We start from the raw sequence: 12,957 nt of genomic DNA on the forward strand, positions 1-12,957 counted from the left end.
ATTACATGGTTCCTGAGCTTCAGTTTAGATTCATGTTCTTGGCTTTGAATGACGAACATCACTCTGGTTTGACATATTCCATTCTGGGGGGTCATTTTCTTTCCTCTTTATTAGAACTCCATGTTTTAAGTGGGGACAACAACAAGTAATACCCAAGGATAAAGGTAGAATTGAGGTGTGAGAAAAACCTAGTCATAACTTCTGAACTTTCCACTATCATTCCAATGCTATTTGAAATAATTTTTATTCTGGGATAAGCGAGGAAACTCTCTGCCATAACCCAGTAAACCTTTAGGGCCTTTCTGTCCCCCCACCCCTACCCACATGCCCCTTAAAATCACCCAGTAGAAACCCTTCTGGTGGGATTTTAAAAATTATTTTTATTTTTTATGGGTAGGTAGTAGGTATATATATATATTTATGGGGTATATAAGATCTTTTGATAAAGGCATACAGTGTATAATAATCACAGTAGGATAAATGGGGTATTCATCACCTCAAGCATTTATCCTTTGTGTTACAAACAACTCAATTATAATCCTTTAGTTATTTTTAAATATACCATTAAATTATTACTAACTATAATCACCCTGTTATGCTATTAAGTACTAGACTTTACTCATAATTTCGAATCATTTTTTGTACCCACTAACCCTCCCCACTTCCCTCCCAACCTCCCACTACCCTTCCCAGCCTCTGGAAACCATCCTTCTACTCTGTATCTCCACAAGTTCAGTTGTTTTAATTTTTAACTCTGGGGTGTATTTTTACTGTAGTATATAAAACTTTGTCAAACCTTTGTCTATTTATTTGTGTTAATCCATGAATCTTTAAGAGATTATTCAGATCAAATGGTTCATTCTACCAATGAAGAAACTGAGGACTCCAAGAGAGGGAATGATTTGCCTAAGATCCCAGTAAGAGAGTGAAGAGCTGGGATTCGACATCAACACTGCCAACACGTGTCTAAGTTCATTACCACTGCACGCTTTGTCATACAACTCACAACTTAATAAAAATCAAGTTATAGCAGCAGCTTACAATATACGGAGTGGGAAAAAGATCTGGTAGATCAATATGTATGCAAGAGAAAGTAGAAGAATCTAGGGAAAATGAGGGTTCAATTTAACTTCGTCCCCAAAGCTCACGTGCATACTTTTTAAAACATAGTTTATTTTTTCATGCCAGGCAGGATTTTACATTCAACATGAGACAGCAGTAGAATGCATTTCCAGTTTAAGGTTAACTCAAAATAGGTCATGGTTAGAATTTGATTGGGGAAGGAATTGAAAACATATGTTTGAAGGTATCCATAAGACACTCATTGCTTAATTCAGATGCCTCGTGTCTCAAGTCTGTTCATAATCCAAGACTCTCTAAACCACGGACAAAGCCATCACATAAAGAACAAGATCTAAAGTCTAATTTATCCTTCTACTGCAGTTCAGCAGATGATTATCCCAAATTTCAACAATAAAAAAGTAAAACATGATTTTATTTATCAGAAATCTGATGTGATGAGAATATTTAATATTTTAACTTTAAATGAAGGTACATCAAGGAAAGTGCATACAAGTGTTTGGCTTGATGAATGATCACAAATTGGATGCATTCATGTAAGCAACCCTACATCAAGAAACCATGCATTATTAGCACCTTTTCTGGCCCCTCAGTCACTGGACTACCCTCTCCAATCCCCAGAGTAATAACTATTTCCTGCCTTCCAACCACGTACACTAGTATCTCCTCTTGCGTACTTCTTATAAATGGAATGATGTAGTATGCCCTTTTTGGGGTCTGACTTCTTTTGCTCATTCTTGTGCTTGTGAGAATCATCCATATTGTTGCATATATTTATAATTGTTCATCCATTGTGCTATTATATTACCATTTAGCCATTTTATTGTTGTTGGGTGATATGGTTAGACATTGCTTCACTCAAATCTCATCTTGAATTATAATCCGAATTGCAACCTCCACATGTCAAAAGAGGGACCTAGTGGGAGGTGATTGGATCATCAGGGCAGTTTCCTCTATGCTGTTCTCCTGATAGTGGGGGAGTTCTCACGAGATCCGATGCTTTGATAAGTGTCTGGCACTTCCCCTTTCTCTTTCTCCCTTCTGCTGCCTTGTGGAGAAGGTACTTGCTTCTCCTTTGCCATCTGCCATGATTGTTAAGTTTCCTGAGGCCTCCCCAGGCATGCAGAACTGTGAGTCAAGTACATTTCTTTCCTTTATAAATTACCCAGTCTCAGGTAGTATCTTTATAGCAGTGTGAAAATGGACTAACACATTGGGTGTTTGAGTAGTTATTCTAAAGATATTTTATAGTGTCAAATTGTTTGCAGAAAACATTAACTCAAAGGAAATAAACTCATATTTTAGAGATCTGGTATAGTCCACTAAGGGAAAATACTAGCTCACATGATGGAATTATTTTCCAAAATTTCCGATCCTGTATGTTTCGGTGTGGGGCTATATCTGTGTGTGTGTGCATGTGTCTAACTCAGTGTCCTCCCAGCCAACAATTTCCATTGAGCCTTTGGTGACTAGAACATGAGGCTGGCAGTGAGGAGAGTTAATGCTGCATGCTGCAGTCAAGATGAACGGCTGAATTATTGTGACATTAGCAAACAAGTAATTCGTTTTCCATGTCATTGTTCCTCATCTCAAGCTGGTTAGCCAAGCCTTTTCAAAATCCCGACTTGTTCAACCTGATACCAGTTACAGTCCATTTCAAGCTCTTCTGTATAAAATGCAATCTTGTCAGAGGGAAGACACCTGCTCCCAGCAGGAGGGTTACTCACCAACTGCCAAAGCCTTTGTTACAGTGTCTAGAAACAAAATGATCTTTCCATCTGGAATGTGTCTGCCACCATAACTGCCTGCCTTGAGTTGACTGCCAACCTGTGGCACCAGAACGAGACAGAGAAACATGGGGAGAGAGTGTTGGGAAATGGATTTCTATGAACTCTTGACATTGTGATTTTAAAGCTACTTTTCTCTGAATAAGAGCGTGGGTGACCTCAGCAAAATACACTTATGTCTAGACCTGATTTCTCCTTTTGTGATCCCAATTCTCTTATTTACTTCCTATCGCCTATTTCGAATTTTTACAAAATCTCATATACTTAGCAGCGGCAGAGATTCGAGTTACCCTGAGTTACCCGCAGCATATCTATATGGGTCCATAACAACTTCAGTCCTTGGTTCCTCAGAAGAAAGAACTTGACTGACGGGCACAAGGCAGAAAAAGAGACTGAGGCAAGTTTCAGGGCAGGAGTGGAAGTTTATTAAAAAGGCTTTAGAACAAGAAAGAAAGGAAAGAACCCTTGGAAGAGAGCCAAGTGGGCACCCGAAGGTCAAAGAGAGAAAAGAAGTGCCTTTAGCCTTGATCCTGGGATTTTATAGGCTCGCTTTTTCCCCATGATTCTCTCCTTAGGGCTCTCCACAAGTGCAGTGCCCTCCTTACTCTTGGGGACTGAGCACACACAGTGTGTTTAGGGAATTTTACACATGCCCATCTGAGGCTTCCTTCCCTTTTCTGGTGGGGTGTACCTGGAAGATCGTACTTCACCATTTTTGTCTCTTAATGTGCATACCCAGGAAGTTGCTTCTCCCTGGGGTCTGCCTTTAATTAACATGTTAACAGGTGCGGGCCTTCAGGAAATGGCCTCTCCCTGGCGTTGGCTTCCAATTTATCATTTTTATAGCGGCAATGCAATAATTGCCGAACCATCACCCGACATATCTGGTGGGTCAGGGGAGAGCCCTCTCCTGCCCCACTCATGGCCAACTACCTATAACAATATTAATTTTCATTTTGCTGCACAGAAAACACACTCCTATTTGGGGTTCCAAAAACCAGTGGACTGCTGCTTTTCTTCACCTCTCCACCCCACTCCCCACCCCGTGCCACTCTGGGCTACCAGGCTCCTCTGACCCCCTCAGTCCTGGAAGGCAACTGCATCACATAGAATTGACACAAAGGGATCCATCCCTTTGCATTGTGGCTCTGTCACAGGAGGCTCCTTTTTCTAGCATCCAATTGCCTAGCATCCCATTAACTATGCAGCTCTGCTAAGAACTTACCATGGGTGTCCCCCTGTGGAATTTGCTGTTACTTAACACTGAGTCAGGTCCATTTCATGGTTAACAGACGCATGTTCCAATACCAATTCCTTTCTTCCAGATTGGAAATTACCAGTGTGCTCATAACTTCCACTACCTGTCCCTCAGAGTTACAAGGAAGCAGAGGGATTCTGAAAAGTTTGGCTTTATTTCTGTCTTCACTGGTTTGGGCCCAAAATGTAGCCAGATATGGTTTTCAAGTGGCAGACTTTTAAAAATTCCACAATGGAAAATGTACACCAATTTAAAGACAGTATTTTAATTAAAATTACCAAATATTTGTAAGGTACTGTTTTCTGTAGAAACTCATTTAAAAGAGCTGTAAGATTTCGTCTAGTGACATCTATCTTATGTAATTGCTGTTAATGGAATAAAGGCCACCCAGTTGGATGCTTGAAGGTAGGATACCGAGAAAGAAAAACTTGAAACTTAACTATCTTAAGACATTATGTAAACTGTAAAGCATAACACAAATGCAAAGGATTGCTATTTTAATTGACCCCAGGAATTAAATTTTTAAAAATTGTCTAAATAGCCTTGGTCTCCAAATTGGGTATAATCCTGACAAACAGTTCTTACCGAACCCGCAATACAAAAACCTCTCCCCCTTATACTAATCTCTTCCTCTAAATTTTTTTCCTTTGCAGGTAAATAACCTCCCATGGGTTCCATCTTTGCATCCTATTTGATTAAAACAACACTAATCACCAACTAATCTAGCTCACTCTTAACAAACTATTGTGTTCTAACAAGTGTGGTTTCGTTTATTTGCTTTTCCTCCTCCAGGGAGAAAAGAAAGGATGAGAAAAGGTAGATACCAGTTTGAGGTCAGCAAGGAGATTTATAACTAAACTACCAGGGGAATCCACACCATTTAGCCATAAAGCATTTTCCCCTGCAAGCTCAGGAAGTATTTCCAATTATTTACAAACAGATAACATTGTGTAGCTCTGTCAGTATTATAGATAAGTCAACCGAAAACAACTAGTTTGACAAAATTGCCCAGCATCCCATTACCTATGCAGCTGTGCTAAATACCCACCATGGGTGTCCCCCTGTGGAATTTGCTAAGAAAGCATAGTGGAATGGGTTGCCTTCTAGAATTCTGGAAGTCATGGGATCAGCAGCAGGAAATGGCTCATATCGTTGATGCACCAACTATATCAATTGAAAGATTAGTTGTTGTGTGTTTGTGTGTGTGTGTGTGTGTGTGAGAGAGAGAGAGAGAGAGAGAAGGGAAGAGAAAAGAGAGAGGGAGAGAGCACAAATAGATGGTAAACATGCAGCAAGTGTAAGCAAATGTTCCGGACCTTCCAACTGAATGAATGTTTTATTACAATCTGTCCAGAGACAGCTCAGCTTAGTGATCGCTAGAGAAAGGCCTTTCTTCTGGCTCAGATTTTCAGAGTGAAAAGTTATTTTCCTCATGTTAATGCAGATAAATTCCTATTGTACTATGGTACAATCGAGAAGCAATTCAGCCATACTAAACCTGAGACTCTGAAACAAAATAAATGACTCTAGTTTAGCGGTGCATATTTAAAATCCTACAAAGCAACAGTTTTGAAAGTTTACCTTTTATTTTCTGCTTTTCTAAAATGCTTCCTCTACAGATGCTGAGAGAGGTCTGGGTCACTTCCGTGTTTGGGGGCTCTTGGTATATTATAAAAATACAATTCACATTGAATGGGAGCCCCTGAGTACAAGAGACTCTACACCTGTCACTCTTCTGATAGGTTTACTTCATTTCTACTGGTTCGTGGTGCTGAATAAATCTTAGCAGTGGGAAGTGATTGGAAAAATAGGTGGTTCTCACCAGTGATTCTTCAGAAAGATCTGAAATTCCCATTAGAAATGCAGATTTTAGAGGCTCATGTTAGACCATCTTAGGCAGTCTCTTTGGACTGGGTCTCAGGAGTTTGCATTTATTACAATGCTTAGGTGGGTGTTTTGGGCACGGAAATATTTGAATGTTTGAGAACCATTGAGATAAGGAGTGGGGATTGAGGGCAAGGAGGCTTGATTTCAGATGTGATTAAAGTTGCTGCCCAGAATCACCATTCTGCTTATATTCTGTGTGAAAAGACCACCTTTCAATGTCCATATTTTATTGTTTGTTTTTAGAGACAGGGTTTCACTTCTTCACCCAGGCTGGAGTCCAGCAGCAGGATCATAGTTCACTGCAGCCTTGAACTCCTAGGCTCAATCAATACTCCCCACCTAGCCTCCTCAGTAGCTGAGACTACAGGTGTGCACCACTGTGCACAGCTAATTTTTTATTTTTGTAGGGATAGAGTCTTGCTATGTTGCCCAGGCTCTCAGACTTTTGGCCTCAAGCAATTCTCCTGCCTTGACCTCCTAAACTGCTATGATTATAGTCATGAGCCACTGGTACTGGCCCCGATTTTGGTTTTTTTTTTTTTAACCAGCCTGTTTCTGCTGTCTCCATTGTCTTGGAGAGCAGTTCAAAGAAGCAGGCACTTTGAACGCAAGGTGCTCCTGCTATTTCCTTCCTCGTAGGTTCATGTAGCCACTAGAATGAAGAAATAAGCATTTTTCCTCCAGAAAAGGCTTCTTGGAATATTCTTCAGAAAACCCTAAGAAGGGCCTGTGCATAGCTATGCCTGTGGGACAGAAGCTACCATAGAGGCGAAGAAGGCAGTATAGCAGGACAAGAACTATGTCATCCTGAGTTGTCCCACTCAACACTGCCCTCTGCATGACTCAGGGAATTCACAGGCTAACATTCCTCACAGGAGTGAGATGGAGGCTCAGAGATTAAGGGCCAATATAAATACATTGTTCCTGTGAACCTGAACTTGGGTGGGCTCCTCCCCTCCCCCACCACACACTATATTTTACTTAAATATGGAAAGACTATCTTCAACGAGTGCAAAAATGCCTGGCCCCTTCCATGGAAAGGATCCAGACAGTGTCCAAAGACAACAGAACTAGACTAGCCCTGGGACTGTTTACAAGGAGTCCCTGCATGGCATAAAAAATGACACCAGATTGCCATCCAGGTTTGGGAGCGTCTTGGCTAAATCACACCCTTGAATGAGATGGGGTAAAAGCTGTAGGTAAACTATAAAGCAATGCATGTGTTGGTTGCTACTCTTACCATTAAGAGCAACAAGCAAATTACCAGATGATATCATTTGCTACGTAATCACCTCTTTAATAGAGTGATTCTATCTGCACTGTTAGCATGTCAAAACAGAACTTTCCGAACCTAGAAAAGTTGTGCCTCGTGCTGGCATTTGTTTTGATTCTGAAGGTTACACTACATACTATAACAGAAGATTTGGCGTACTGCTGAGAAATTATTTATTCCTCTGATTCCCTTCCTCCCCATTGAAATTCTTCAAATCCCACTACAAATGTCACCTTCATAAAGTCTTGTGATGGCCCTCTCTCCTGCCAAAATTAACAGCTCCTTCCATTTTAAAGGTTTTACAAGCACTTGCTATCTGCAAATGGCTATACAGGCTGATGGAGAAGTAGAGATGCCTCTCTGCGTGGTAATGACCTCTCGGAGATCTGGGCCATGACATCTCTACTTCTCCATGAGCCTGTATAGCCATTTGCAGATAGCAAGTGCTTATAAAACATCCACTAAATTTAAGCTTGTGGTTCTACAACAGAAGTCACAAACTGACAGGCCATAGGCTAGAAATACCTTTCAAATATTGACATGGTATGATGTCTGTCAGCAGATTTCACATAGAACTCTGGATATCTGGCATCTCCCATGAGGATAATCAGCTCAAACAGAATAGCAGCTGCCCCGACTGGAGGGGCCTCACTACCTCTAATTTCCCACAGTTGCTTGCTTTTTAATCATTTGTTTTACTTGCCAGCCATTGTGGGCACCCTTCTTTCCCTTCTTATATGTTAGCCAGGATGAAATGCCTCCGTGTATGGATGGATGTCTGTGCTTATAAGGGAGGCAATTCAGAGCCAAAACTATACGTTTGCCTGGATCCATTATTTATAGGCCAAGTGCCAAGTAATCAATTAGTTTGCTGTGCTCTATGACTTAATTTCATTTTTAAGGTGACAAAATGTGATCTGATCGTATTTTGGTTAACTGTTTAAGGCAGCAGTCCCCAGCCTTCTGGGGACCAGGGACTGGTTTCGTGGGAGATAATTTTTCTCTGGAAGTGGAGGTGCGGGGTGGTTTCAGATGAAACTGTTCCACCTCAAATCATCAGGCAGTAGGCTCTCATGAGGAGTATGCAACTTAAGTCCCTTGCATGTGCAGTTCACAATAGGGTTCATGTTCCTATGAGAATCAAATGCCACCGCTGATCTGATAGGAGGTGGAGCTCAGGCAGTAAGGCTTGCTTGCCTACTGCTCAACTCCTGGTGTGTGGCCTCGTTCGTTAACAGGTCACGGACTACTAATACCAGTCCTTGGCCCAGGGATTAGGGGCCCCTCATTTAAGGCTTATTGGCTTTTGTGGAATACTAATCAAGCTTCAACAAGAAGTCAGTACAGATAAAATTAATATCAACATTCACACCTAGTTCTCACTGGTCTAAGTTTTCACTAGCTTTTGACGCGTTTACAGAGTCTCCTTCCTTAACTATTCCTAGGAATCCCCATAAGGGTTTACAAGTTGACAAGGTTTTCTCTGCCTGAGGTTTCTGTTTCCCTACTTCCTGTCCCTTTCCTCCACCTGTCCCGGGCTGGTTTCTGACCCCATTGTCTGGAGAGCAGTTCTGACAATGGCCTCCAAGTCGCCAAGTACAATGGATATTTTTTCAATGCCCTCTGTATTTCATCTATTGGCAATCCTTCTGCTGTTGTCCATACTCCTTTTTTCTTGAAGTTCTCTTATTCTTTGGTCCTTGTGATAGCATGCCCTTCTTATATTCCTTCTAGCTATCTGGTTTCTTTGTCTAAAGGCTTTTCTTGAATATTTCACTCCACTGACCATTAATATTTGAGTTCCTCAAGATTGAACCCTAGACCTCTTTTCTTTTTCTTTTCTTTTCTTTTTATTTATTTATTAATTTTTTTTTTTGAGACAGAGTCTCGCTCTGTCACCCAGGCTGGAGTACAGTGGCGTGATCTCGGCTCACTGCAAGCTCCGCCTCCAGGGTTTACACCATTCTTCCACCTCAGCCTCAGCCTCCGGAGTAGCTGGGACTACAGGTGCCCGCCACTGCGCCCAGCTAATTTTTTGTATTTTTAGTAGAGACAGGGTTTCACCGTGTTAGCCAGGAAGGTCTCGATCTCCTGATCTCGTGATCTGCCTACCTTGGCCTCCTAAAGTGCTGGGATTACAGGCGTGAGCCACCGTGCCCGGCTCTTTTCTTTTAATTCTCTATATTCTTCCTAAGAGGCTTATTCATGTCCTCTACTTTAATTACTAGTCATGTGCCAGTCCTACCAAAATATATATCTATAGTCCTTATCTTGTCTTTGGGTTCTAAACCATTAATTACTAGTCATGTGCCAGTCCTATCAAAATATATATCTATAGTCCGTATCTTGTCTTTGGGTTCTAAACCATTAATTACTAGTCATGTGCCTGTCATATCAAAATACATATCTATAGTCCATATCTTGTCTTTGGGTTCTAAACCACATAGGCCATTACCTATACAGCATCTTCTCTTGGATGCCTCATGAACATCTCAAGTTTAACTTATCCCACAACAAATTCATACTCCCTCCAAAATTAGGCCTCTTTCAGGGTTCCATAGCCCATTAAACATCACAGCCATCCAGTTATGCAAGTGAGAAAGCTGAGAATGATCTGCCTCACCTACCTCCTTACCATATGATATCCCTCACCAAGCCTGTATATTCTGTCTCCAGATATCTTGAGCCTGCCCGTGAGTTCTGTATTTGTCATCCTCTCCTAGTCCTGGAGAGCACAGTAGACTTCTCCACATTTTTAAATGCTATAAACTCCCTTCCTACTACAAAGCCTTTGCTCACATAGTTTCTTTCTTCTGCTCACATACCTCTATCCTCAAACTGTACTTCTTCAACCAATTATTCCTGTATCTTCTTTAGCTGTCAAATTAAACATCATTGATCCAGAAAGTCTTTCTTGACCCTCTGTAGTTCACTTGGTAATGGTGCTAATTATAGTTTTTAATTATAAACTCATTTCTGTGACTCTGATTTTTTTTTTTTTTTTTTTTTTGAGACGGAGTCTCGCTCTGTCGCCCAGGCTGGAGTGCACTGGCCGGATCTCGGCTCACTGCAAGCTCTGCCTCCCGGGTTTACGCCATTCTCTTGCCTCAGCCTCCCGGGTAGCTGGGACTACAGGCGCCCGCCACCTCGCCCGGCTAGTTTTTTGTATTTTTTAGTAGAGACGGGGTTTCACCGTGTTAGCCACGATGGTCTCGATCTCCTGACCTCGTGATCCGCCCGTCTCGGCCTCCCAAAGTGCTGGGATTACAGGCTTGAGCCACCGCGCCCGGCCTCTGTGACTCTGATTAATACCTCTTTCCCACAGTGTGTTTTTGCTCTTAATGCCCCTGGGAGTCTCTTGAGCTCTTATGTAATGCAGGGGATGCATATATATAGGGTAAAAGGTATTCCTTACTAATTCTATTGATCAGAAATACCTGAGTCCTAGGTCTAGCCTAGCCAAACACACTGTGATTCCTCATAGAGCTACTTTCCATTTCAAACTAATATCACATGTAAATCATCTACAAAACAAAGCTAATAGAAATGCCTTATTGAAAAAAAGAATGGATTCCTATATGTGTGACTCCATACACCTCTACCCAAATCCTAAAATTCCTTTGTAGCTTCAAAAGGGAAAGTGTCAGATGGATGGCTAATGGCAGAGTATGTAAAATTGTTTCAGTCAAACCATTAAAGGAAAACTGGGAACAATATTTTGATTGATTTAGCACAACAAACAAATTGCACTGATATGCTTCTGAATTGCTACTATCATGATCTTTAGCAGTTGTATAGTATAAATCATTAGTCAATCAAGCACTCAATCTATCGTGTGAACACTAACAAAAATAGGCTAGATATGATAATTAGGTGAAAGTCTGATCATTCATGAAAATGAAAACAGGACTTCTCTCAATTGTGTGGTTGTATATGGCCATCTTGGTCCTCATATACTGCACCAGCTGTTATTCCATTACTGTAAGTTTCCCCTACAGCATTGATGCATTCTTCAACTCATGATAAGTTTTGACATCTGAGACATGAAAAGTATTATGACTGGGTTTAGATATTTTCAAAAGAATTCCATAGACTCGTAGAGTTCAATTTCCAATCACTGTTTCCCTAATTGAAAATTTCCCAGTGTGGTTGCTTGGGGAATGGGGAAACTATCTTTACAGGATACTTCTTAGGGCATTGATAGGCAGACTTCAGGAAAAGACATGCGTAACTAAGAAGCAGGAGATCTTAGTGAATATTAAAAGTCAAAGGGTTGTATTCTAGAGTTGTATCCTATAGGTGGTAAAAAATGTTAAGGCAAACAATGAACAATAAAAGACAAGCAGTCTAGTTGCAAGTTTCTCCAGGTTTTTCTGTGCATTTGTGGTCTCTGAAATATTGATTTTCAGTGACACCAATTCATCCCTAGGTAAAGTTTAAAATTGTCGTATGTTTTACACACTTGGCATGCCTCATCTGGATATTTCCCAAATCAGAATAGATCTTCCGTGAGCAAAAAGTAAGAGAGAGTTTTTGAGTCAAGAAGGATGAGCTTTGAGTCACCTTTTCCACAGATATTCTTTTCAGAGTTTGTTTTTGTTTGAAAGCTGATCATTTGCAGATCTGCCATGAGATGTTGAATGGAGTTAGTGCTGTGCTACACTTCTGAGCACTGGGAATCATTTGGAAATCGAATCTTCTAATACAATCAATGACTGCCATTTATCTTCCAAAGATACATTTGACGAATCAGATTTTCTCATTTTCCTCCATTGTGACTTTCAAGCATGCTTCCTGTTAGAGGAGAAACACAGAACTCTCCTTTCAACTGCTTTCCATACAATTAACATCAAAGAGAAACAAATGACTCTCAGTCACAGATAAAAAATTAGCCAATTACATACTGAAACTGGGACAAACAATAATGTCAATAAAATCGACTGGCACAAGAAGCCAGACCCATGGAACCAGAACGCTTGGCTTCTAGAAACGTAAGACTTTTAGACTCTGCAGAATCTCACTCCCCTTCCAGTCTGTCACCCATTAGCACAACTGGACAAATAGACAATAGATAATGGAGACTGGAATAAAAAGCCATGGTTCTGGCAGAGGTCATTTAGGGCCAATTTATCCAGGACAGCTGTATAAGTCTGTGGAACGGACAAAAGCACTTCCCTCTTCCCCCTACGCAAACCTTCACATAAAGGCGTTAACTTGGTAGCACTTGGGACAGACGAGCATTATTTCTCAGACATAATTCTTTTTTCTCTGGCATATAATTTGGAGGAGGAGAGAGCGATCGGTTAAAAATTCAAATACTTAAATCTTTGAACACTGTTTGTCAGACATTAAGAATAAATGGCTTGATTCAAGGTCAGGCATCTTTGCAATGAAACGACCAGCCTGAGACATCACTGAGCTAGCCACCGCACCATCTTCATAGCGCATCACTCTCTGAGCGGTCAGGGACTTGAGGCACATCCATCTGGACTGAGTAGACAGGCCATGGTGATCCAAAGTGACAGATTCTGTTGCTCAATGGTCTTCTTGTTCCAGTTGATTAGACACAGCTTCAATTTTGACTGGGAGTTTAGAGATGGAGATGCTCAATGCATTCCAATTTGCAGTGATACTATTAAGGGGCTAGATATTGAGCTCCCATTGGTTATATG

Source organism: Papio anubis, chromosome 7 (assembly GCF_008728515.1).
Source record: "Papio anubis isolate 15944 chromosome 7, Panubis1.0, whole genome shotgun sequence".
Taxonomy (NCBI): Eukaryota; Metazoa; Chordata; class Mammalia; order Primates; family Cercopithecidae; genus Papio; species Papio anubis.